Source organism: Symsagittifera roscoffensis, chromosome 6 (genome assembly GCF_963678635.1).
Source record: "Symsagittifera roscoffensis chromosome 6, txSymRosc1.1, whole genome shotgun sequence".
NCBI classification, from domain to species: Eukaryota; Metazoa; Xenacoelomorpha; order Acoela; family Convolutidae; genus Symsagittifera; species Symsagittifera roscoffensis.
In genome coordinates, this window is record NC_087067.1 from 27,281,048 (window position 1) to 27,307,362 (window position 26,315).

Consider the following 26,315-nt stretch of genomic DNA (forward strand, 5'->3'; position numbering starts at 1 on the left):
TTAATTAAGCCAATGACAGTCGGGTATATGATCGTTGAGTAAAAAAAAACGCAAAAAAACTAGAGCTGAAAAATTTGGCATTCGAGGTTTTAAGTCAACCTGAAATTAACGTACACGAGCATTAAAATTTATGTTCGCCATTCGAACGAAGACAAACATGGGTGCCGTTAAGCCCGGAAAAAACTTCAATGCAACAATGATTTTTGACATTCCAAGTTTTATGTCCTCTTTCTTCGATGCACACAAACGTAAGTAAAAATAGTTTCTCTCTTCAAACGAGTAAAACTGAGTAAAATAAAAAACGACAATGAGGATAATAAAGATCAAACAAATCGGCAATTTTCCAGCCGAGAAACAATCCACGCCACAAAAAATAATAGGAGAAAATACACAAATCTTTAAACATGTAAAACATTTGCAAATTCAGCAGGGCATCCTTCCATGTTTGAAATAGCTACTCTTTTAAGAAAAATGTGTGCTGAGAAATTAAGATCACTTAAACTGTTATGAAAAATCAGTTGACGAAAAAAATGGATCAAAAAAATACACCAGAAAATCTGACATAAAATCACTTCAGCATTCAACTCAAGAAGTATCGAGACAAGTTTCAATTGAGAAAAAAAGAAAGGGGCTAAAAATATTTTTTTTTAAATCAAGCAAATTAAGATTCTTGAAGTTTTTTCACAGAGGGTCGACGAACTTGATTTTAAGCTTTCTAAAATATAATGTCAAAGGTGAATAGATTTTTGGTCAGAAACTAATTTAAAACAAAAAAAGGCAGAATTACAGCCGAAACCCAATAAGCTGAAAAGCGTCCAAACATTTCGGCATAAAAGTTCAAATTATCATCATTGTACAGCATACTATCAACCAACCCTGTTTGTGCATTAAACGTAGGTGTTTCACACCATTGAAAGTTTCACCTTTAAGTTTCACCATTGCTTGAAAGTTAACGATTCAGTTAACAAGTTATTTACAGGAAAAAAAGTCAGTACCTAATTGCAACACCCTTGCTGATCACAAGGGTAAAAACAAGAAAAGGTTCTTCTGTAAACTGAACAAACCAGAAATAGTAACAACTGCGAAATCAAAAAAAACATGTATTGCCTAATTCGAATCAGATGATAATTTGCAGAATCTCCCTGGATGAACCATTCCTAAAACCAAAACGAAAAGGTCAAAGATAAAGCCACAAAAAGGATGGTAATTTCAACAAACCCAACAAACCAATAAGACATAATTTATGATTATACAGTCGCAAATGTCACTACCTTACCCTCCCCATACAAGGGTGCACTGAAATCATGCTCTTTCCGAATTTTTAGCCCTAACCCTGGTCCCTATGTTTTCTCCCCTTGCAAACAAAATACTAAGGTACCCAAGCCAGCGTCTGGTGCCACGTATGCGGTTAGATCGATTTTTAAAAGTAGCGGTCTTAAAAAGCCCAAAGCGCACAAAATATTTTCACTGCCCCTTTTGTACTGATTCCTATATACTGCTCCCACTTGTGACTAACAATACTAACCTTACACGCCAACGTTTCACAAACCCCCCTCTGACAACTCATTCCCACCCAGTGATCACACGTCCCCTTGTAAGCAACAAAACTCCGAATTTGCGGCTTGACTCAAACCCCCCTAGTGCAACGAACCCTCTAATCAAACACGAAAACTCACTGAACATCCTGCATTAAAATTGTAACGGCATCTCTGGGAAAGCACCTGAAACGAAAAACCAAATCCACATCGCGGTATTTCTTCAAGAAACTATGTTAAACTTGAAAAATCGCACTCCTTAGCTAGGAGCAAAAAAATGCATATATTATAAGGACCGTACTCGAGAGGAAGGCGGACTCTTTACTGACATTGATAGCTCCCTTCTATACGAGGAATTGAAAACAGTGCAAGACGGAATTTTGGAGGCGCAATGCGTACAAAGGCCAGCAGCCAAAAAGTCCGTATCACAATTTTTTACATCTCTCTCCGCTCTAGCTGCCCTTAAAGACTTTAAAGCATTCATTACAGCTCTTTTATCCGATTAAAACAGCATTGTCTTAGTTGACGCTAATGCCCCTACCCCTCTTTGAAACTCAAATATCCCTGAAGACCAACGTGGGGCCAACTAATTGAATCTACATTTACCACAAAAAATGTCCATCATCAAACTGGGCTTCCATACGATAGTTACACGTCAGCATCCTCCTCCTCCTCCTCCTCCAAAAATTAGGATCAGACAATCTACCAATTCCAATAACCTTTCCAATAGCAAAGATTCACCGCTCGCTCCACGCAAAAGTTTTATTTACACTTAAAGACGGGAAAGGTTATACCAACCAATGAATATGAGCTTTAGGGGAAAAAATACTGCAGCACGATGTAAACGCCGCAGAGCGTACCTTTCGGGACACTAAAATTGCTGCAGCACGTCACCATTTTTCCACTGGCCGGCATCGTTTCCCTCCTCCAAAGAGATCATGGCCCCAACTTCTAGACAGAAAAAAAAACGGCGAGAAATTCTCCAGACACCTAAATAACAAACGTCGTCCAGTAAGTTCTGGAAAGTGGTCTGGACATTGAAAGGCAGCATGTCTGTAGTATGAACCCACCAATTTAATTTAAATGATAGAAAAACTTCGCGGCCGGTTGAAATTTCAAATGATTTAACAGTTTTTGATTTTTTAACGTAGCTATTTCTTCAATATCGCCCCAATCTAAAAAAGCAGTTTTTCGCTGGCAACTTCTGCCCTTTTAACCAGATTGCATCATTTCAATGGCCTCATCAACCTTTTACAAAATATTATTGGCTCAAGATCCTTTGTTTGTTCTTTTAAAAGTTCCGCCTTGTCTTTCTCTTATAAAACTAATTAACTACACTGCAAACAGTTCAAAATGCTGCTTTCCAAGTGATTAAGGGTGCAAAAAGATGAGCGCAAAGGACGATTTACATTCAGAATGTGGCCTTTGAATGTGGATCACTGCCATTTACTGTCATCGCAGTGCGCCCTCAAAAGTTTTTTTTCCATCAAATCCGCTACTTTTTCATCATCATTATCCCAAACCCCCCTCGGAATATCTGCGTTGTTTGACTTATACGCGCCCTGAAAATGACACTATCGTATTATAAATTAATACTCTTATGCCTATCAAAAATTTTCTTGGACGAATTTCTTTCATGTTCAACAATTTTTAATTGTTCAAAAGCAAATTGGCACTCTCAGAGTTAGGCAGGCCATGACAGGTGCACCATCCCCAAAAGTTCTGCCCTTTGGAGCACCTGAAACCTTCCTCACCGGAGAATCTCTCCCTCGTTCTACTAGGAGGAGAGTACAGCCCCTTCCTGAATATGTACCTCAACCAAACTGACCCCAACTTCCACCCAAACTACTCGTACTGTCCTTTACCGCATACCTTTCTTCATCTTTTTAACTGTCCCAGAACACCACTTCATTAACCCCACTAGACTAGTGGCTCGTCTGACCAAATTTGCGACGTTTCTGACGCTTGATTTGAGCATGCCGGAAGCGACCCCCCAGAGCTAAAAGCAACAACAACAGAAATAATGTTACATCTGAGCGTATCATGCAGATTATTACACAGAGGCAAAGCGAACTACTGGAGTTTCGAACTAATTGCGATGTCACTCAAGCTTAGCATGAAGTTACTTAGAAAAAATCGAAATTTTGCGCGGAATGAGTTTCAATTTTAAAAGAAAACAACCACCGGCGTGAAATCAAACTTCACGAAATATGTCGAGCGGCAACCCTGCAGACAAAAGTTGGGACAACTCTCGTTGAGCAGGAAGCAAAACTTTTGTCATTAAAAGTTCTGAAATTTTTACACCTTCTGGAAACAAAAAAAATGAAAAACTTATTTACCAATCGAACAACGCACAATTGAGTCAATGGCCAAAAAACTTCAGCCAAAACATTTGAACCAAACTAAGCTTTCAACCAACAACAACAAAAGGATTTACAAAAAAAAACAGATTCAGTAAATTTACAAATACAGGAATAAACTTAAAACACTTTAGGTTACAATGCAATCTGCTTATGGAACAGAAAAATCGATGATGTGGCAACTAAGCCGACGAAACATAAGCATGCAAAGAAAAGGCCGAAAATCAACTCATAAATATTTCCCGTTCAAAAAACCTGGTCCTGTCCAGATTCGAGCTTGGGACCTCTTCCATCCGAGCGGATCCCTTCAGTTAAAATTCATCAGCTTGATCTTTTGCAAAAAATTTGGCAATCTGGATTGTCATTAATGCATAAAATCGATGAATCGATAGGTCTAATGAATCTTTAATAAGAAAATCCATTTATGGCTTTAATCAGTGTTTCTTGATTGCTTCTACTTTATCTCCGTGCAAACACTCCAAATTGATACGAGTAAACCCCTTTTTTTGAGAGAACAAAATGGGTATTCAAATTTTGATTCGAATGATATTTATTGGTTATAGCAAACCTCAAACGTATACGGAGGTCGAATAAAAAGTCCCAATCCTATCCCAATATCAATTCTATGAACATTATCATGCATTTCTTAAAGTGATTCAAAACGCAATCTGTCTTCGAAAATTACACGAAAGTACACTAGCGGACGAACTGAACTGTAGCTAAAGCTGTTCCTGTGCCTGCATGCTAAAAGAAAAAAAATCTAGAACAAACTCAGATTTTTATAGCATCAGCAAATTGCGATAGCTGAATGAATTGATAAATGGGTAAAAAAACATATGCGTAAAGTGAAAACGGAGGCGAAGCGGAGCTTCTCGTCACTTGCGATACAACACAAGACAACACGGCAGCTAGCGAAGAAAAATAAAATGAAAGCCACTAAATGGGTGACAAATAGTTGAAATCATCAAATATTTTTTGTTTGTCTCCAATGCCGTTCACTTGAGAGAGAACGCTGATAAAAACAATTGCCATTATTCAATTAGCACTGAAAACAAAAATGCGACCAAAAACGCTACAGGGAAAAACTAAATAAGTTAAACTTTGAGTCTACAAAAATTCTCAAGTGACGCACGCCAATTATGAGTCTACATAATTGATAAATGACGCAAGCTAATTATGACGCATTAGCAGCACCAGTCAATTTGAAGAAAAAAAAAGAAGTTTACCAAACAAAATGCCCTAATTTATAGTCGACGCATTTTAGCTAGTGTACGAAAAATTTCATTATAAATATCCGACCCTGCCCAGGTTTGAACACTCTTATTTTGTTGCTGGTCTGCTTCCCTACCTCTACGGTACAGATCCATGATACCTTGAAGCTAAAGTGCTATTTGTAATATTATAGTCGATGTTAATATCCTTAGCATTGGCTGTACTTAATAGCTGGTTATTGATGAAAATGAACACGTTTGTCGCAACAATATTTGCGTCGCAACAGTATTTGCAACTTAAGTTGAAAAAAAAAATTCATACTATAACACAAGCTTTGCTTGTGTAATAAAACGCCAATTAAGCCAACACTTCGGTACGTGCTCACTGAGTACAAATCAAAACCTCAGTAATTCCAGGTTTTAGTCACCCTAAAGAACACCTACACAAGCATAAAAATTATGTTCGCCTTTCAAACGATTTAATACGAGCCGACTTAACCGATCTAACACAAGCCAAAACCGCTTTAAAAAGATCCTTTTAAGCTGTCGTTATGTAACAACCGACATTAAAAAATCGAACAGAGCCATGATCACTTCTTTCCAGGTGAAAATGTTGATCGCTGCTGGGAAATGATTTCGATAAAACTTATTTTAACAAGTAAAAAAAAAGTTCGAACATTTTTTGAAAATTTGTTCGAATGCGTTTAAATTTTAGCAAAAATGCTGGTTAACACAAGTTCCAGTGCTATAAGATTACAAAAATTCAGAAAAAAAAAGAAAAATATTGGCCTGGCTCTAGGTGCTTAAAAATTTTGCTTTATTTACTCTAATGAGAGACAACACGAGATAAAAGCCAAAATAATCAAGAAAGACAGAAAAGAATATGTTTCGGCCAAAAAATAAAAGCAACAATCACAAATCAGCAAACGGACCTTATTAAACTAGTAAATTAACATTTCAGAAGCTAATTTAAGGGCTCAGAAAAATCTGCACCGATCAATTGGAAAAGAAATTTTCTTCGACAATAAGGCCACTACACTCAGTCTTCAGAAAATTTGATAGCCAAAAAATCAAAGCAAAAATTCACACAAAAATGGCAGCTTAAAAAAACAATCCACGCCAAAACAAAAACAGAAATTACATAGATCTAAAAAACTTGCACCATTGAAAACTTCAGAAAGGCATTCGTCCACCTTTGAAATAGCTGTTCTATTAAGACAAAATGTGCGCTGACAAAACTAAGCCGGCAACATACGCAGAAAGGCGATAGACCGAAAATTTATGCGTTTGAAAAGTCTTCGCGATATTTCAAAAACTCAATGTATCATCATCTTGGATAAATAAATAGGAAAACTTATCTTATCTAAAGACAATTGAGACACTAAGCTGCTATTTCAGTTTTTAACAAAAAATGTTAGCAGTGTAAAAAGCAAAAACGCAAAAAAAAAATTTAGACAGCTCAAAACTGCATTAAATAAGAAACCATATCTAACGAAAAAAAACTCTTTCAACAAAAATTTCAAAAAAAATAAGAAGTAAATTGATTTTTGGCCAAAAACTAATTTGTTTAATAGAAGAAAACAAGCTGACAGAATTACGGCCGACACACAAGGAGCTGAAAATCTTCCAAACATTTCGGCAAAAAATCAATTTACGAATTTTGTGAACAACTTATTTACGGAGAAAAAGTCAAGTACACGATTGTAACACCCTAGAAACAAGCAAGCGTTCCTCTAAAAAACGAACGAACATCAGCTAGCAACAACTGCAAACTGTTGAAACTGCAGAGGCAAAGAAAACCACATATTGCCCGATTCGAACCAAACCATACATTGCATAAGCACGAAATGGAAGTTGACATGGCAATAACTAATAACACCGAGTTTGTTACATCTGAGCGTATCATACAGCTTATTACACGGAGGCGATGCAACCCAATCATAGCATAACTACTTGCGATGCCAAAAGCAACCACCAGCGTCGAGAAAAACTTCACAAAAAACGTCGAGCGGCAACTATCCAGACACAAGTTGGGTCAGCTCTCGTTGAGCCGGAAGCAAAAATTTTGGCTGAAGGATGCTAGAATTGCTGATTGGATGGATACCCGAACATATGGATGGATTGCAGAACTGATAGATGAATAGAAGGATGAATGACTGAAAGGATCGCTGGAAGGAAAGATAGACTGGTTGGATTGAAGGACGACGGATGGCTACATGGAAAGATGGCCTGATAGATTACACATTGGACGGATGATAGATGGCTACATAAATGGATGGATCGTTTGTCGGACGAAAAAATGGTTCAATTAACTGCTTGCGCTGCCCTCCATTGCCTTGCATCGCACTGCCTTGACTTGCTCTGCCTTGCCCTGAATTGTCTGGCACTGCCCAGCCTTGAGCTTGCCTGCTGTGCGCTACCCTGCTTTGTGATGCCTTACCAAGTGCTGCCCTTTTTTTCCGATGCCCTGCATTGCCTTGCATTGTCCTCTATTTCGCTGCCATTTCCCTGCCTCGAACAGCGCTGCTTTGCAATTGGACTTGCATTCATGAACTGTAAAATCGAAATGTTTCTTAAGCATTGCGATACACGATGAAACTTGAGGTGCAAAATTTCGTTCATCTCTCCTTAAACGGGAAAACATAAATTATAGCTTGAACATGGGGAGATAGGCAGACGCATAAAATATAATCGATAGATAGATATATTACTCTCCATCGGAAAAGTTTCATGATCAGAATTGCTGAAAAAAGTACGCACAAACTTACCAAAAAAAAACAGCCAACAGACAGTTCGAGAAGAGTCATGAACGCAAATTTGTTTCTTGAAAAAATTTCAATTTTCGAATTTCAAAGAAAAGAAAATATGGCCGTAAGTCAACCTCAAATGGATTTAGAATACAGAGACGAAGCTTCACTTTAAACACTTGCGAGAACACGACAAAAAGTATCTAACAACTTTGTCTCAACACCAAAGAAATTCGACGAAAAAGTTAACAGCAATAGGTCGCTCGAACTCATCTGCCTTTGATATGTTATACGTTATTTACCTCGGAAAATAATATCCGAATTCGAAACTTCTTCTTTGCTGATCGGAACAATTAGTTACAACGACAAGAAGAAATAGAAAATCAATTAAATCAAATAACAGTCAATAAATCATCGTTGCATTTAAAACAAGCTCAAGGAAGACAGCCATTATTTGCATCTTTGTCAGCATGGCTAAGTCACTTTTATAATTTGCATTAAGCCAGCTGTCCGGTCTTCCTCTTTTTCGATTTCCGTCTTTCCCCCGATTGCCACTCGGCATATTGCATCAGTGAATCTAAAACATGGCCTTCTGAATTATATAGTAAAACAATTCTATAGCAACACACTTTTCCAAGATCTATGATTCAATTTAGACAGATTCGGAAAACTCATTATGAAATAAGTTCACTACAATCGCATCTAATTTGTTGACATTTCACTTTGTAAAGTTAATGCCAAACTGTTAACAATATCCTTTCGGGTCAACGAACATGAAGAAAGTCAATTGACCCGCACAACTGCGGTTTCTTCAGTCTCAAATCAATTCCTCGGTCAATTCCTGTCTCCACTACCCAACTAACTTTAAAAGTACCGTTTTTGACGCTAAGTTGATCTAGGTCACCGATATTGCCAAAAAAAATTGGCGTTGAACATAATCATTGCATTCGAATGTATCTAGTTTTTTCAATTTTCTTTAAACAAGTGAGGCAAATAAATCAATTAACCAAAAACGAAAAGGATATGACTACACGGATAGCCAGTTACCGTGCAAGTAGCACAGAATTTTCCGACCATTCTTTAAAAAATTACAGGAAATCAAATTAGTGAAGTTTTTTCAGCGTGGTTTGATAAAGGATCTGCCCTAAAACTATAACTAACTCATATTCGGCAGTCATAAAGGCTAATCAAATCATATTCAGCAGTCATAAAGGCAAAAAACTAATTTAACTTTCTGAAAATTTAAGTTTTCAGGGCTTAAATTAAGCATAAGTAAGCTGTTGTAAGCCTGCTCACTCGCTTTATTCGCTCGAAATTGAAATACTGAAAGCTATTTGAAATTTTTCAAATGTCTTTCGAATGAAGACTGAAAGGGCCTCAATTTGGTGTATCAGTCGACCCGACCCATTCAGATGATTATTTGTGGTACCTGATTTTGCGCGGAAAACTATTTAGAAAGGAAAAAATTAAAACACACCCGAACACAAAGTTCCTTCACATTAATCAAATGGCCGGAACAAAAGTCAGTAAATTTAAACATAGCAAGAATAAATCAAAAAATTTTTCTATTAATCATAGTAAAAAAAGGAAATTACTTAAAAGAAATTCGCTGAAAACTCGTGCGCGGGCAACTAAGTCGCTCAAATATCAGTCGACACAATTTTATGATTTAAAAAAACTGTTACTGACGACGCAATTTTATGATTAAAAAAAAAACTGTTACAGATTTGAAACTAGGACCTTTGCCTTCCTAGCTGATTTTTTTGCAGTTATTTGCCGTCTAGTGATGGCAAAATGTTGACAAGCGAACTAAAAATTATAGCCAACAGACAGTTGAAAATGAGTCAATAAATGCAAGGAAACAGAAAAGACAAACTAATTTGTTTTTTTGATAAAACTTCAACAACAATTTCAAAAAAGGGACAATTAAACTGGGCCCTTCCTTCATGCGTCGATCCGTGCACAGGTTGGATAGGGCCATACCAACGCTGTGAAAATACATCGGCAAAATTTAAAGCACCCAGAGAACTGTCAATTAAAATCTAGCCTCCTCGATTATAGCACTGATGGAATTGTCTATGTTGTATGTAATTTTAAGTTTTGCACCCCCCCCCCCCTAGGGAGAGGATTGCACTCCTCAGAAGTACAAAACTTATTTTGGTTCTTATAAAGTTTATTGCGTCGGAGTATGATTCGTTCCGTTTTTTAGCTTAATTTCTCTGCTAGTTTCTGGACGATTTTTGTTTTTCTTAAATGAGCCTGGTTTTTTTCAAGTAGAAAAAAACACATGGCGTTACAGCTCGTTGAATTTCAAAAACAATTTAAGATAGACTTCTTGAAAAAAACTTGCTGCATTTAAGAAAACTGTATTACTATGAAAGTTTTTTTGCTGGGAATTTCCACTAAATTCCACTTTCAAAAATAGAAGTCGATCACAAATTTCGTGACCTTTACAGCTTCAGAACTGGAGAGCGCAACTTACCTAACTTTTAGCAGATTAAATTGAACTCAAACAAAGCTTAAATAACTAGAAACATCGATAAATGCATAAATATGTATGAACACACTACTATAAAAAACAGGATTTTAGAGGACTTCCTGAAAAAAAATAGAGGACTAAAAAATAGAAGACTTTCTGAAAAAAATCATTACAAACTATATCAGAGTCTGAACGACGATTATCATTTCTTTGATAAAAAAAACACCGCGCAGATACGTTTTGAATAAGATTCATTGCCTTTGTCACTTAAGCCGAAAATTTGGTAATCTGCAAAATGTGATTTTTGTATAAAAATTACATTTTTTTCATCAATTTCCTACCTACTACAAACAATTCGCATCTAGTCTGATGATTATTTTTTATAAGAAAAACCATTTATGATTTTAATCATTTTTTGTTAATCGCCCGCAAAATCATTTCATGCAACCTAATTAACCAAAACAATGCCGATATTTGACCGATAAGTTCATCAAGGTCACCAATATTGCCAAAAATTTGGTGTTAACTATTTAAAATATGTTCAATGCATTCGAATGTGTTTAGCATGCTCAATTTTCACTACGTCTCTCTCTTGACTTATCCAAAAAACTCCTCCCCTGGTTTACCTTGTCCATGTTGAAACAGATTTTTTTCTGCAACGTCCAAGGAAGACGTTATTGCACCTATGTCTGAATTCATTGAGTTCATAGATAAATCAGCTAGCATTCTGAATCGACCGATGAAACACTCCATCAACGCATCTCGTACGTCCTCATTATCCGGTATTGTGGAAAACTCGGAACACCTTAACCCATAACCATAATAATAAAGCGAATGCTTCGACAGATCCATAGCCGCGGAATCAGCGCGCATGATCTCTTTGAAGACATTTTTAAAGGGCAAAGGTTTGTCGACTGAAACGATATTTCGTGATCGATTACACAAATCTCTAGCCAGCCAGTACGGCAATTCTAATTTTGTTCCGGATTGTACGTTTTCATTTGCACTTCCGCCGTTTTTAGGATCGATAAAGCCCAGCTGGTAGAGAGGTACTTCAAGCTTGCACGGAAACTTAACTTCGTCAGCCAAAATTTCATCTAGGCTAAAGTATGATCCATACGATCCCAAAGACATCTAAAAATTAGCATTTGCTCTTTGTGTAAAATAACTGCAACTCAAAACAAATTCTTATTTTATTCAATGTTAGTATACTAGTTTTAATATTTGACTAGCTTCAATGACAAAAAAAAACTTTATTCGCCAGTTGAAAGAATCTTCAGTGGGAATTAAAAATGTAAAAAATTTGTGCATCATCAGGTTTAGAAGTAAAAAAGATTTTTCAAAATGATCATCGATCATAAAATTATCCTAAGACAATGTACAAGTGTAGAAGATCATACTTTGAGTATATAATCAGAAGGTCATAAGTATCATAGTAACCGAGGTTACAGTCAGGAGTCCCATCATCACATACTCCAGTTAGGATCCTAAAATTTTCTAGACAAATGTATGTATTATGGACTCGGCCCTAAGGGCCCGGGATTACTCCCTAATAATATATATCTTAAACATATTTTGAATACATTTACTTGAAATACATTCTCCTCCCTAAATAGTTAGTATTACAAAGAACACTCACGAAATGACAACGCAAATTTAAAATTGCACCAATAATAACTCAAATGACAATGCATTAAATGCTGACTTGACTTAATTCCTGCAATATTGTTTATTGGTGTATTTATATAATGCTGGTATGGGCCCTATCAAGTCAAGTCAAGTCAAGTTTTTATGACCATTAGGCAGTGCCTCTTGTGGTCATTTGAAATGTTTTTTTCCTATCTCCGTTCAAATTCGTACATGTGTAACATTCGCCCAAATACTACACAGCGACGGAGCGTAGAAAAAGTACCTATTAACGACTGGCAGGCGCCAGTTACCTTAATCCTACTCGTTTTTCACCGTCTCGACCTTGCCAGTTGATTTTCTGGTCTGTTTAGGGCAAAGTAAAAAGTGTAACATTCGTCTACTGCAGTCACACATGAGGCTTAAGAAAAATAGGCCCTATAACCACTGGCTCAAGGGTCAGGGACACTATCTCTTGTGTTTTTCTACCTCAAGAACGGTCGGAGCCAGTTCGGTTCGTTTGTGACATGAGACTACGACCCGTTACAGCTTAAAGGCTACTACTAAAATATCCCCCCACTCTAGAATTAGAAACGTCCCCATACTTAGGTCTCTAGATACCCAAAATACATGAACGCCGTTAAAAACCGGGTTGGAACAATCCGTTAAGTTGCTTTTTTATTAGACAGTGGAACTTTGATCCATTTCAGATGGATCAACCTAAAACTCGCCTTATCTCAACATAACAATTATAAAACACACTCTAGGAATTTAAATTTGTACTCACATAGTAGCACGCTCAAGAAGTGGGAAATAATCCAGTCGGTAGTTAACTCAAGAATTAAATAACGTAACTAAATGAGTCTAATGTTTTATAGTTTGAACAATGAGAACGAGTTTATACTCTAGACAATAGTTTTCTTGTGAACCATTAGGACACTCAAGCTGTCCACCTTTCCACCGAAGGTTCACTCTCGTCCAGTTCCGAATAATACTCCAGTCGCTATAATCCAATTCGTGGGAATGCTCTCGTCTCTGTCACAGATGGGACAGCTCTACTCTCGATTATGATAGTGGTGGAAATTGCGAATAGCAATTTCCTACTGCTTTTTCTTACAACTTTCCCGCGTGTGTGACTCAATCGTTCTGAAATTGTTCTGATTTCTTTTTTCTGATTTTCAGTTCTCGCGAGAAAATCGTGCATGACAGTTTCCATTCGAAATTTTGAAAAATTAAATTTCACTCCAAAATCAAGTGTTTTTTGCTTCTCTCAAGGTCAAACTTCCAAATATGACCGACTGGCCAATACTCCCCGGACTCGAGATCGATGTCCTCATCGCGCGCTGTCTTCTGCCAGTGAGTCCCAGAAAAACCGAGTGTTGCTCAAGATACAGTGCCAGTGGTCATTTACAGAAGTTTGCAGCAGATTTAAGCTTATCTACACCCCAAAATTCACAGCCATTTAAAATTTTCACACTATTGCTAAACAGCAACCAAAATCTGCATATACCTGCACCCTTGAATTTTCGCTTTTCAAGCCAATCATTTTAAAATCTCTTTTGTCCTATTCAATCAGGAAATTGTCATGCAGCATTTCGATTTATATAGTAAATGTGACATTCGACCAGAATGGCCAAAATGCAGTCTCTGCAGAATTCAGGATTTTAGCAGTGGGCCTTCCGGATTGGCGATTTAGAACGGATAAGGACGTTATTTGAATGATTGGCCGAACGGTGAAGGCTAGAAGATTCTGGAATTCTAAATTTTAAATTTTCGAAGTGATGACGTAACATTTCTGAGAAATGTTAAAACGGCCATTTTGGCTAAAATAGCAGAAAGAAACAGAACAACTTTTATCTGCGATTGCGAACAGTACGAAAATCGAGATTGGAAAACGACAACGAACTACAGAATAGCAGAGAACGTTCCGAGTTGCAACTATTGTGCTGCTACAATAGTTGCAAGGCCGTTGCCAACAACGGTGAAGGGTGAGAACCAGCCTTCCGGATTAGCAAGAAATCAAGAGTAAGGAGCTTGATTCGGCGGATTCAAGAATCCGGAAGGGTCTCGGGACGGAAACTTTTATTAACTCACATAAACTTTTAGCATCCTGTCATGTCCTGACTTGAATTTAACTGATATTTTGATTAGTTTTGACAAGGATGAGGTGCTAGGAGTTGGGGGGAAAGGGTTGATCCATCTTCGATGGAGATGATGATTTTTATCTACTGAACAAAAACAATAGTAATATGATAAGTAGTAGCCCTGTTTTTAGGAGTGACCTCGTGGTCTGGGGATACTGAGACCCAGCTATGAGCTCACTAATTTTGCATGTAATTCAGTTAATTTGAGCGTTCTGGTCGAAGCCGGAGAACAGTAACGTTTTTGTCAGCCTGATGTAAGAAAGACCACCGAAAAGTACTGGCTTGGTAGAGACGGTTAAAAACATGCAAAGCTCTGTTTAGACGCTAGCCAGTCGTCTTAAGACTTAGTTTTGTTATCCGTCGATATGTATCTTCCGGGCGAATGTTACATGTATGTTTTTATGGCGCTCCTGGGTGTTATTCTTTCATAACATCATGACCGGCGGAACCGTTAACGAGCACTCCGCGCCGAGCGGATGCTCACATTAACGCCCTTAATAGGCCTAAACTGCCGGGGCGGAAGGGTAGTTCGGAACGCGGAAGCCTTCCGGATTACCGTGAATAGTTTTTTAACCTAGTTAAGACCGAAAATTCACGAACCAGGAAGGGTGGGGGGAATCATGAACCCCTCATCCCCTGAGTGGTTTGTGACCAAAAACACTTAAAGATATCAGCAAAACCAAACAAAAAGTAGTATAGTACCCAAGAAAAACAAAAAACATAAAAAATAACTGAAAAAACCAAAAACAGTAAAAAAAAAAAAAAAAAAAAAAAAGTAAAAAATCAGTAGAAATCATCCCCCCAGACAAGATGTGATTCAACCCCCCCGTTTGTTGTTGATTGATATATTGTTGTTACAGGCATTTATATCAGTCAGGATCGTTACGATCAATTTTGTGGCCCGTTTGTGAGGCTTGTACTGTAGGGTTATTTGAGCATTTAAGCACGTTAATGATAAATTGCGCTCAATCCGGAAGGATCAGCTGATTTGCGCTCAATTCGGAAGGGTCTTGGGTGAAGACCGATCCGGCAAGCAGTTCAAGGAGCAACAAGAAGGGGCTCAACGACAACAACAATCGACTGTTGGGTATCGTTAACAAGTTTTGTATCCCTTTTGGTACAAAAAGTAAGATAGTAATCTGTGGGGGGCTCGACAGTGCTGCACTGTAGTGACCCTTCACCGAACTGCGAATATCCGAGTTAAGCACCTTAATTCGGATAATAAACAAACCCGGAGGGGTATAGTATTACTAATATTATTATTCATATAGCCTATATTAATAGTCACATATCGTTTTTCAGTGAAAAACAACGAAAACAGACCGGTTTTTAGGGTCAAAATAGCGATATTTTGATCCCCCCACAAGTTGCGATTTTTGAGATATCGATATTTTTTGAAACGGAAAAAAGCGCTAAGTTAGTGTGTTACATCGTAACTGCACTACTGTAATAAGTAGAACCGGTTAACTTTAGTTCGGAAGTAGTTGGAACTAGTTTGGTACCAAAAACCAAATTTTCCCAATTTTTGATAGTAAGAAACACTAAAAATTTAGAAAATTTTTTGAAATTTTTGAGGTAGGACAGTAAAAATAGTTGTTCGGACAACGTCCACTAGTGAATCTACAAGTCTTAAAATCCGCTACTCGAAAGCCTTCCGGGTTGCAGAGAAATCGAACATAACGTGTTTGATTTGGTGGATTCATCAATCCGGAGGGGTCCAGGTAGCATAGTTTTTCGCAAATTTTTTCTACAATAGCGTTTTAGATCGGGTCTTTTGCATTGAACTAGAAGAGTATAGGCCTTCTGAGCTCGGATCAATAATTTTTAGGTCGAAAGGACCAGATTTGCGGAAAAAGTTAGGCGGAACCTATAAGAGAGAAAATTTTTGAGTTTGGAAGAAAGACGTTTTAGTTAATAACTTTGGAACTACTGAGCATATTGAGTTGATCTTGGTACCAATAGATCAGAAATTAGCTGAACTTACTAGTAGGAAAGAGAATTACTCGAAAAAGCGAGCGAGAAAATTTTTTGAGATTGTTTTTAGCAAATTACACAAATCCGGAGGGGTACACCCTTCACGTTTTATAAATTTTTCTGAAAAACCCTTATACCCCTACCAAAAGTTGATAGCGATTGAACTAAGTAACTTAGGACAGTTCTAGACAAAAAGGGAGGGCTGAAGGCACAAGACAACCATAATAGAGTCGAAATTAGGCAAGTGATAAGACCCTTCACCGTTAGTGTGAATTGTCAAATAAGTGCCTTAACTTCAATCCGGAGGGGTCTAGGAAAGGACCCTATACCCTTCCCAGTTAATTCAAACAGCATAATAGCAACGCAGAACGTATCCGGAGGGGTATAAGCTGAAATTAAGAAAACTACAAAAAGCTACTTTGACAGAGCTAAGGGCTCCGAATCCGAAGGGGTCGAAATTTTTCAAAGTCAGAGGGGTCCGAATCCGGAGGGGTCTACTTTCCACAAAACCGGAGGGGTCCGAATCCGGAGGGGTCTTGTAGTTGCTAATTTGGAGGGGTCCAAATCCGGAGGGGTCTACTATTAACTAACTCGGAGGGGTCCCAATCCGGAGGGGTCTATATTCTGACAGTCCGGAAGGGTCCTATTTGTGCCAATCCGGAGGGGTATTATTTTATTAAGGACTTAGGTAAACGAAAGAAAGACTAAAAAGCGAGAGGTATTAGGTTATTAATACACAGGCTAGGTATCAGTGACTGCACTGGTAACTTGCCTTTCAAAAAGAACCAGACTAATACAAAACAGGTCCGAACTCGGATATTCGCGACACTAAGTCTAAATTAAAAAGAGCGTGACTCATTGGTGTGGATTGAAACATAATACGTTTTTGGGAAAGGTGACTGCCCTGAGGATTTTAGTAGGTCTAGCTCGGGCAGTCCGAAGGCAGATAGGTAACACAATACTCGGTGGGTGCAATAGACGCCCACTTGAGAAAATTACTGCCTTCAAAGTTTTGTCTGTTTGGTGCAGCACCAAGCAGGGAAAGCTTTTTCTTTAAAAGACAGGTTCGACTATTGTACTGCGACCGACTAAGAGTACAAGACACATACGTTTTTTTTATATATACATTCATATTGTGTCAATATATAATTTTTGTTTTTGATTTTAAATCAACCTAAACTGTGCTTGATTGGGTGGTGACTACACTATCTTTTAAATTGACTGATAACATCATATTGTGCTAGTTTCCAGATCTTTGGACCGATAATCGGCTAGTGTGAATAAATTTTATACAAACTGTATTCTGACAACATACAGGGATTCGTGGTCACTATTTAATAGAATCTGGTGAAATTTATTGTGTTGTGTCATTATTATTGTTAATAAAACTATAAGGTCTCTAGCAATTGAGTCAAGAGTAGGCATAGGAAAGTGACAAATAAAGAATGAGTTTAGACAAGTCAAGGATACCAAAACGAGGTAATAGCTCTAGGAAATTCATACCTGAAAAGCAAAGAAAAACGATGACCGATCCTTTTGTGGATTGGATCAAGCGAACCCGGTCCGATAAAGAGGGGACGGTTTCAGGCAGAATGGTTGAAACGAGAAGTCAAAAGACCTCAGAAGAGCGAGGAGAACTGTTAGAAGTGGAGGTCAATACGGACCATACCATGAACGACAACCAGGGAGTAAATGGACTGGAAGGGAGAGGCAGAAGGCTGGCGAGTGAATCTACTCCGGTAGAACAAGGCCATGATTTTGCCACTTCCACCGGGACGTTGGATCGAGAGGAGATGTCGGAACTGTCCGACATCTCAACTGAAGTAACGGCAACTAGAAGATCTCCGACAGACAACACTATGATGGCAAGCGGAACTGGAAAACAAACAACCTCATCATCGTTCTCAGAAAGAATGAAGAACACCTTCGGAAACATCTTTCCATTCAGCATGGGAGGAGGAGCAGGAAACGATGGGGAGTCCCAGGAGGAAGAGGATGAAGAGGAGCAAGGGGACTTTGGATCTCAAGTCAGCCTCAATAGTTCGATCCAGGAGAGTGAGGCACACGTCGGAAGAGAGACTGGAACCATGGACAAATTTGGTGTAGTGACAACGATAAGTAAGGAGGCAAACACACCGGGCCAGTCAAAAGACTTCGCGATTAGGACAAGTTCAGAGCCACAACCTGAAGAGAGTAGAACCAGAGGGCTCGGCAATGCGTTAATGGATCCTGAAATAAATAATGAAAAGACGTTGAAGCACAGAGTCAAGGCCCGGATCTCGACAAGCACGAAGTTACCTGGCTCCGACAGGGTTACACCGCCACTAGTGACGCCACTCGTGGATAACGGGGCAGCACTAGAAGAAGCCTTAAACAACATAGTGGGCAGTTTAGGAGAACAAAATGAACAGATGTCGATAAGGATGAGTGAACTAGAAAGAGCAGTTCACATTGAAAGAGAAAGTCTGCGGGAAGAAATAAACCGCAACAGACAAGAAGTTGACAGAAGCGAAAAACGCTTGAAAGAAAGAACGGACGAACATATGACGAGGAACTTGTCGCGAATGACAAGAGAGGCGGAACAGAGGGAGTTACGCTTAAGAGCCGACATGGAGAAGTTAAGAATTCAGCAAGAGCAGTCTCTTGGGTCTCTTGACACAAAGATAGACGCGATGATGGAGAGGCGAACGCAGGCTATCATGGATAGGTTGGACGGGCTACTAAGCAGCAAGAGTGGACCAAAAGAAGGAGAGCCGAACTCGGGAGGTCCCAGCAGGGAACCGAGGGTGAACTTCAATGAACATCAAAGGAGGAAGACAAATGGATCCACTAGAGGCAGGGGCAGTTCATCAGGCTATGCCACAAAGGGTAATACAGCATGGGGCCCGAACAGTAGAGCAAGTTCAACGAGGAACAGACAAACCTCGAACGAACGACCAACGCAAAGCACACATGCGACCGGGAGAAGCGATTCTGGCAACATGGGGCATACAAGCCCGAGGAGGAGTCACATGGGCCAAGCGGGAAACGCTCATGGTGATTCGGATTGCAGGGATGCACCGCACACAGAGCCTTCGACAAGGTGTGAGGACACTCAGGGGGGACACTCAAGGGATGCTACGGCAATGGCCACAGCATTTGAACCCCTGAACAGGTCTTTGGAGACATTCCTGACGCGGTTATCTAGAACCAATGAACGCAGTGAAAAGTCCAGAAGAGTCTTTAAGAAGCCAAGATGCTACAAGGACGAATCTGATGGATGTATTGATACCTGGATAGAGGTAATGAAGCTGCATTTCGAGGAAGAGGACTTGTCGGAGAGACAGGAATGCAGCGCGCTCACCAGCAACTTAGAAGGGACAGCCCTGAACTGTGTCATGGCTAAGAAACAGTATCAACGTGACACTGCTGAGAAAATCTTCGAAATCTTGTTAAACCGTTTCGGATCAGGGGTGCAGGGGCACCAGGCGATGATGCGCTTCGAGAAACGGAGGCAACGAGAAGATGAAACAATAGACAAGTTTCTCGATGATTTGGAAATGCTGAGAAGACGCAGCCAACCGGATGAGTCAAACCGAAGGATGAACCTGGCCGTAGCCTCAAAATTCATCGATGGTGTGAAAAATGATGAACTTCGTACGATGCTAGCAACGCATTACACACCACTATCAACTAATGCGCCAACACCGGAGGAGTTGAGGCTCAAATCAAAAGAGTATCTTTTGTTGAAACCTCCTTCGAGATCTGGATATTACAAGAACAATTATGGCAATTTTAACAACGGACCAGCTAACCAAGGGAACAATTGGTACAAACCGAGGGATGATATGGACAAGAGACGTTCTTGTGCTAATTGCAGTTCAACAGACCATCATGTGTCAGCATGCCCAGCTTACAAACAAGGCATGAAAGCAATAGGCTTTAGCCTCGAGGACGAAGATGCGTCAGAGTTGGATCATGAGGATTTCATGAGAGGAGTAATTGCGAAATTTGGCCCGAGGTGTTTCTTTTGTAACTTGGAAGGTCATTTTAAATCAGATTGTCCGCAATTCTGGGATGCAGTGGCAGACATCAAGCATCCAAGGCATGAAGAAGCTTTGTCAGGAGTGAAAGCAAGCAAGGCTCGACTTTTGAGCGAAGCAGAGGCACGCAGGAAGGACAAACCTCAAGAGCTGGCGGCAAAGAAAATGCAAGCAGTAACAGAAGAAGCACGTGAACCGGAACCAGCAACTGCTGCCGATGACTTCAAGATCGATTATAAGGCAGCCGCAAAGGATGCTTTAAATAGAGTACAGCAGGAATTGGTGACGAAAGAGATCGAACAAAAAGTGAAACTTGAACTGGAAAATGAAAAGCTTCAGGAGCAACTGAACACCTTCGAGGCAACGGAGTTCGAAGAGACGAAAACACCAAGCAGTTTAGATATGAAACTTAAAGTGATCTCCGGTAAGAGGTTCGGCATGGCGCCGCAGGGAAAGAAGATACAGTCGATAATCTCAGTGGCTGGACACCAGGTAATAAGAAATTTGAGTGAACCATCAGAGTTCACTTTAATGCATTTGGACACATATGCAGATTATCTGAGGCAGGTGGAGCCACGCACTGAGTCGAGAGCTGTGCGAGCACTACTAACGACGGGTGGCCCTCGCATGAAGAAACTTCATGGACGCTACTTGGAGGTCTATGGGCCGTATCAAATAATGCTGAACGTGGATGGAATCAGCATCTACACCAGGACTTACATAACAACAGATGATGACCAAATGGGGCAGATCTATTTGGGTGAAGAGGAACTCAAAGTCCGCAGGATAGGCCATGACGCCATGATGGAACAAGACGCGGTACATATTGGATATGAAGCAGATGTGACAGCACACCTGCTTGACACCAACGGAACAAAAATCGGAGTCACAGGGCTTCTGGACACAGGCGCGGTGGTGAGTGTGATGCCGATAAAAACCTGGGAGAGAATGGGCTTCACGCGGGAAGATCTGATTCCTACGAATCTCCGACTAGCCGCTGCAAATCGAGGAGCTATCTACGTAGCCGGAAGAACACCGGTGACGGTCCTTCACATGGGAGGACGGAACCTTTGGATGAGCTTCCTGGTGGTAGAGAATCTGGACGATGCCGACCAATTCATCTTGGGCAGAGATTTTGTCAGGAATTTTGACGTGATGATTGACTTGAACAACGGTCTAATACGGATTAGAAACCCGGACCGAAAGTATGTTAAGAGACCAGTTAATAGGATAATAACAGATGAAAATAAGGTACCAGTTTTTTTGGATAGAAAAGTAAAGTTACAACCAGGACAAGCTGTAGTAGCGATTTTTAGAATGAGAAATTTAAATTCGTTAAGTGATAGTAAACAGGTTTGCTTAGTACCGAATCCAAATAGTCAGAGTTCGGTGATTTTAGGCCGGAGCTTCTCGGTAACGCGAAACGGACTGTGTGTCAGTGTGTTGTTGAACACACTGGACACCACGGTTTCAATCCAGCGTGGAAAGAAGCTTGGTTACGCATTGCCGATGAGGACCGACTATGAGGAGACAGAAAACTCGAAGAAATATAGTGTGAAAGACTGTCCTTATCATGCAAATAAAGATAAAATCTTAAAGAGAATTAATGAATTAAAATCTATTCATAAATTGTTTTCAATGAAATCCGAAACGGACGACGGCTTATCAAGCTGCTCGAATTTTCCGGAACGCCCCTCGTCATATGAACTAGATTCTGACAAACCGGTTTTGCCAGAAAAAGAGCATTTAAAAGGAAAAATAGGTGAGGGAGATTTTGAAAAATTGCGGGACCTCCTAGATCGGAACGCCGAAGTATTTTCAAAACATAAGGCGGACATCGGTTGCTGTAATTTCGTCGAACACGAAATCGAACTAGAAGAGGGCGCCGTTCCCCATAGGGAAGGCGCAAGGCGAATGACGCCACATAAATCGGAAGCGTGCCGAGCGGAAATAGAAATGTTGCTTGAATACGACATGATAGAACCCTCGAAATCACCATGGGCTTGCGGAGTAGTAATGGCGAAAAAGAAAGGGGGGCAGCTTAGATTTTGTTGCGACTTTCGTTACTTGAACGCGGTAACGATTAAAGATGCGTACCCGATACCGCGAATAGACGAGAGCCTATCCAAACTTGGTGATGCAAAGTTCTTCACCACATTGGACTTGGGTTCTGCCTTCTGGCAGGTTCCTCTGCGAAAGAAGGACAGGGAGAAAACCGGATTCGCGTGCGAATTGGGGTTGTACCAGTGGAAGAGGATGCCCTTCGGCTTGTGCAATGCAACAGCAACCTTTCAAAGGCTGATGGCTCAGGCTTTGACAGGAGTAACCAAAAAGTACGGGAATCTCTTGATGTGCTACGTGGATGACGTAGTCATAGCGACACCAACCCTGGAGGATCACATTGATCGACTCGATGAGGTCTTCGGATGTATGAAAAGAGCAGGCTTGAAATGCAAACCATCGAAATGTGAAATCCTTAGGGATTCGATCAAGTACCTGGGAAGAATGGTGGACCGGCATGGTGTGAGGCCAGATCCAGAAGCAGTAGAGGCTGTGCTGACATGGAAAGCTCCTAGAACGGACACACAGCTCATGAGCTTCCTAGGGTTTGCCAATTACTACCGAGAATTCATAAAAGGATACGCGGACAAGGTGTACCCGATGCAGAAGCTGATGCGCAACAAAGGGAAAAAGTTCGAATGGAACGATGAGGCACAAGTTGCTTTCGAGAACATAAAGCGGGAACTGTGCGAAGCGCCAGTGCTGGGCATGCCTACAGAAAAGGGCATGTATGTTCTTGACACAGACGCATCGTTGGTGGCCATCTCAGGAATATTGCATCAAGAGCAAGAATGGAACGGAAGAACAGTTCTCCGTCCCATTGCATACGGCAGCAAAGTCTTGAGTGACACAGAGATGAAATATGGCGCACCAAAAGCAGAAATGTTTGCAGTAGTCACCTTCGTGGAAAAGTACCGTGCATACTTGGGGAGCGCTCCCTTCAAGTTACGCGTGGACAACAGAGCGTTATCCTGGTTGAAGACCTACTCGATGGATCAGAGTTATATTGGTAGATGGATAGTCAGATTGGATGGCTACCATATGATAATCGAACACAGGATGCGTGATAAACATCAGAATGCTGACAGTCTCAGCAAGAAAACTGAGTTCTATGAAAGATTGGAGCAGAAGCAGGCCAATCAGGCGGAAGTAAAGGAGGGATTCTCGTTTCTGGACAAAGAAACTTATGAAGCGCTTCCCTTAACGAGATGGTTGGATAAGTCTGGACATCCAATTCCAGGGCATCCTGAGTTACCTGTAGAGAAAGCAGCCGAGATAAAGATCCTGTCCAAGGAGGATCCGGTCCCCTTGGATTTGTTGCTGCGCTCGAACCTGGTCCAGCAAGAACTCTCTCGCATGAATATAAACAGCCTCTCATTATTGGATAAAACGGTGCAAGTCACACCACAAGTGATGCGGATACTGGGTGGATTGTTAGAAAGAGAAGTGACCAGAGATGACCCCGAGTGGACAGCAGCAGTGGCATCGCTAACAGTCAGTGAGAAAGTGAAGATCATGCCGTCCAGACAACAGCACGAAGAGAACAAGAGGGATTGTAGGACAATAGTTCAGCAACTAGTATCCTCAATACCCCAAGAGATTTTAACCAGTACTTCTTACGGACAGAAAGGACGGGAGAGCGGCAAGCAAAAGAAAACTGTCACCTTTGTAGACCGGGATAAAGAGGGTGGAGTTGTAAAACAAAATCTGCTGCAAGACTATTTGTCTGGGGAGAAGGATAAGGAGAAAAACCAGCGATCACAAGATCAACACCCGGGACAAGGAAATTTGTCCGGGGAGTCCGAGATAGACGAGAAAATTCCTGATGAGAAACAGGACCTAGAGAACAAAGTTTTGTCCGGGGAGTTCAGATGGATGCGAAGGAAATACGGACATGATCTGGAGGAGCGTGCAGTCTCCAGCACAACACCTTCGACGGATGATAAGTCAGAAAGCTCGAGAATGAACACCTATTCAGACAGGGATTCGACCTCGGGATCAGAACTGTCAGAACTGGCGATACACACGCTACTAGTGGAAACTCGGGCGAGAAACCTGGACAGAGAGGTGTACCAGGATCCTGACAGTGATCGCTACCTAATACCAAGCGAAAGAGTCTTTGACAACGCAGCGGATGACTTAGAAACGATAGCGGTATCGAAACGTTCGATAAGCCTGTTGCCGCAGAAAGAGGTAGTCAGGACTGATCTTCAGCCGTTTCAACAAGAAACACAACCGTTGGCGAAGATTTGGTGCGTTAAGATGGAAGAAGACACACATCAGCCCAACGAGCTGAACAGTCAGATGAGAGTCATGAAGACGTACTTGAAGGCGAGATACAGACTCTCGGACCTTCTAAGGGCGCAGAGAAAAGATCGCATGACAAGCAAACTAAAAAGGTGGATAGAAAACGGTGCACCTGACAAAGGTGATCTGGAAGAAGACAGCTATAGGATCCTGAGACAATACTTCATGCAGAAGGAGGGGAGATTATATCTGAACAAGGACGGGATCGTGGCTTGCAGGAGAAGAGAAGAAGACAAGGTCTTATACAAATATAACGCGATAGTGTTGCCGCAACTCTATCAGACAGAACTATTATTCAGGTCGCATGATCAGATGGGCCATCAAGGGATCGACAAAGTGTATCAGAGGATCCTGAAGCGCTTTGAGTGGCCTGGGATGAAAAAGGCATGCGAGAAATGGGTGACAGCATGTCTGTCATGCCAACAGGTCAAGGATCCTAGGAAGTTGCGATTTCCTTTACAATCAATTGAGTCGTCTGAATTCAACGAGGTGGTGCAGATAGATCACCAGAAGATATGCATGACAGACAGCGGTTACAACCAAGTCTTGGTCATGATAGATCACTTCACGAAGTATGCAGAGGCCGTGCCCTGCATCACTGCCTCGGCGGAAGAGACATGCGACCACCTGATCAATACGTGGATAGCAAGACATGGTTGTCCAATGACGTTTCAATCGGACAATGGAACGGCTTTCGTAGGCGAGCTTACGAAAGAGCTTATGAGACGGTCACAAGTCGCTCAGGCTCACTCCACGACATACCACCCTCAGACGAATGGCTTAGTAGAAAGACAGAATAGGACGTTAGTGTCGATGCTGAGGGTATATTGTTCCAGGTACATGACCGATTGGGACAGATACCTTCCACAGGTGATGGGAGCTTATAATAGCACGCAACACTCCACCACTGGAGTCAGTCCACACATGATGCTGACGGGACACGAGAAGTCTTTACCCTTGACATTCTTCTACCCAGAGTATGAGGGAAAGAAAACATCCCCACAGGTCTACGTGAGGGATGTGATCAGACGCCAACAGGAGTTGAACGACTTGTGTAGACGAAACACTCAGCAGGCACAGGCAAGGCAGAGGAAAAGATTCGACAAGAAAGCAGCTGGTGCAAAGGCTTACTCGGTGGGAGACTACGTATGGGTATTTCAGAACGTTATACCACCGAAAGGGACAAAAAAGCTTCTGAAGAAGTGGAGGGGACCTTTCATGATTACAGAGGTGCACCAAGAGGGACGCTTTTATAGACTGAGTACTGGCCGAGCCGCCCACTACGAGAACATCAAGCCACACAATCCATCGACAGAAGACTGGTGTATACCTGCAGACATGGAAGAAGGGGATTATCTAATGATGGATCCTGCTTGTGAGATCAATGAAAAAGGCACCAGGGAGAAGAACGATGGAAACGAAGTCGTAGAGGAAGGCATGGATACACCATTGGACCTGGATCCCAACGAACAGATCGAAGCAAACGATGAAACCTTGCCCTACGCAGAGGAAGATTGGCAGGATTCCGAACAGACAGAGGTTCCCAAGAACATGGAACCAGATCTTCCGTTCACGATGCAGACTCGTCAGAAAGACGGGACGAGACTAAGAAAGAAATACAATCCTTACGGTGACGACTTTGTAGTGGATAGGATAGATCTAAAGAAAATAGTGGAGGAAGTAGTGGGTTTAGAGGAAATAACAGTGTCACAGGACATTGACATAGTCGATGATCACAACGATGAGTGGGTTGACGACTGGTCGAAACCCGAGGTGGAGTTCGACGATGAGCAACAGCAGTCAAATGAACAAGACCTGACGAACCTGCGTGTCTTAGAGTGGCTGAACG

At 40.9% G+C, this 26,315-nt stretch overlaps 1 protein-coding gene across 1 annotated transcript in view; it reads right to left on the minus strand.

The window, feature by feature from the left end:
* The window catches only part of LOC134847518 (trifunctional enzyme subunit beta, mitochondrial-like), a 436,678-nt gene that overhangs the window by 68,245 nt on the left and 342,118 nt on the right, over positions 1 to 26,315 (minus strand). The gene's annotated exons all lie outside the window — the stretch shown is intronic.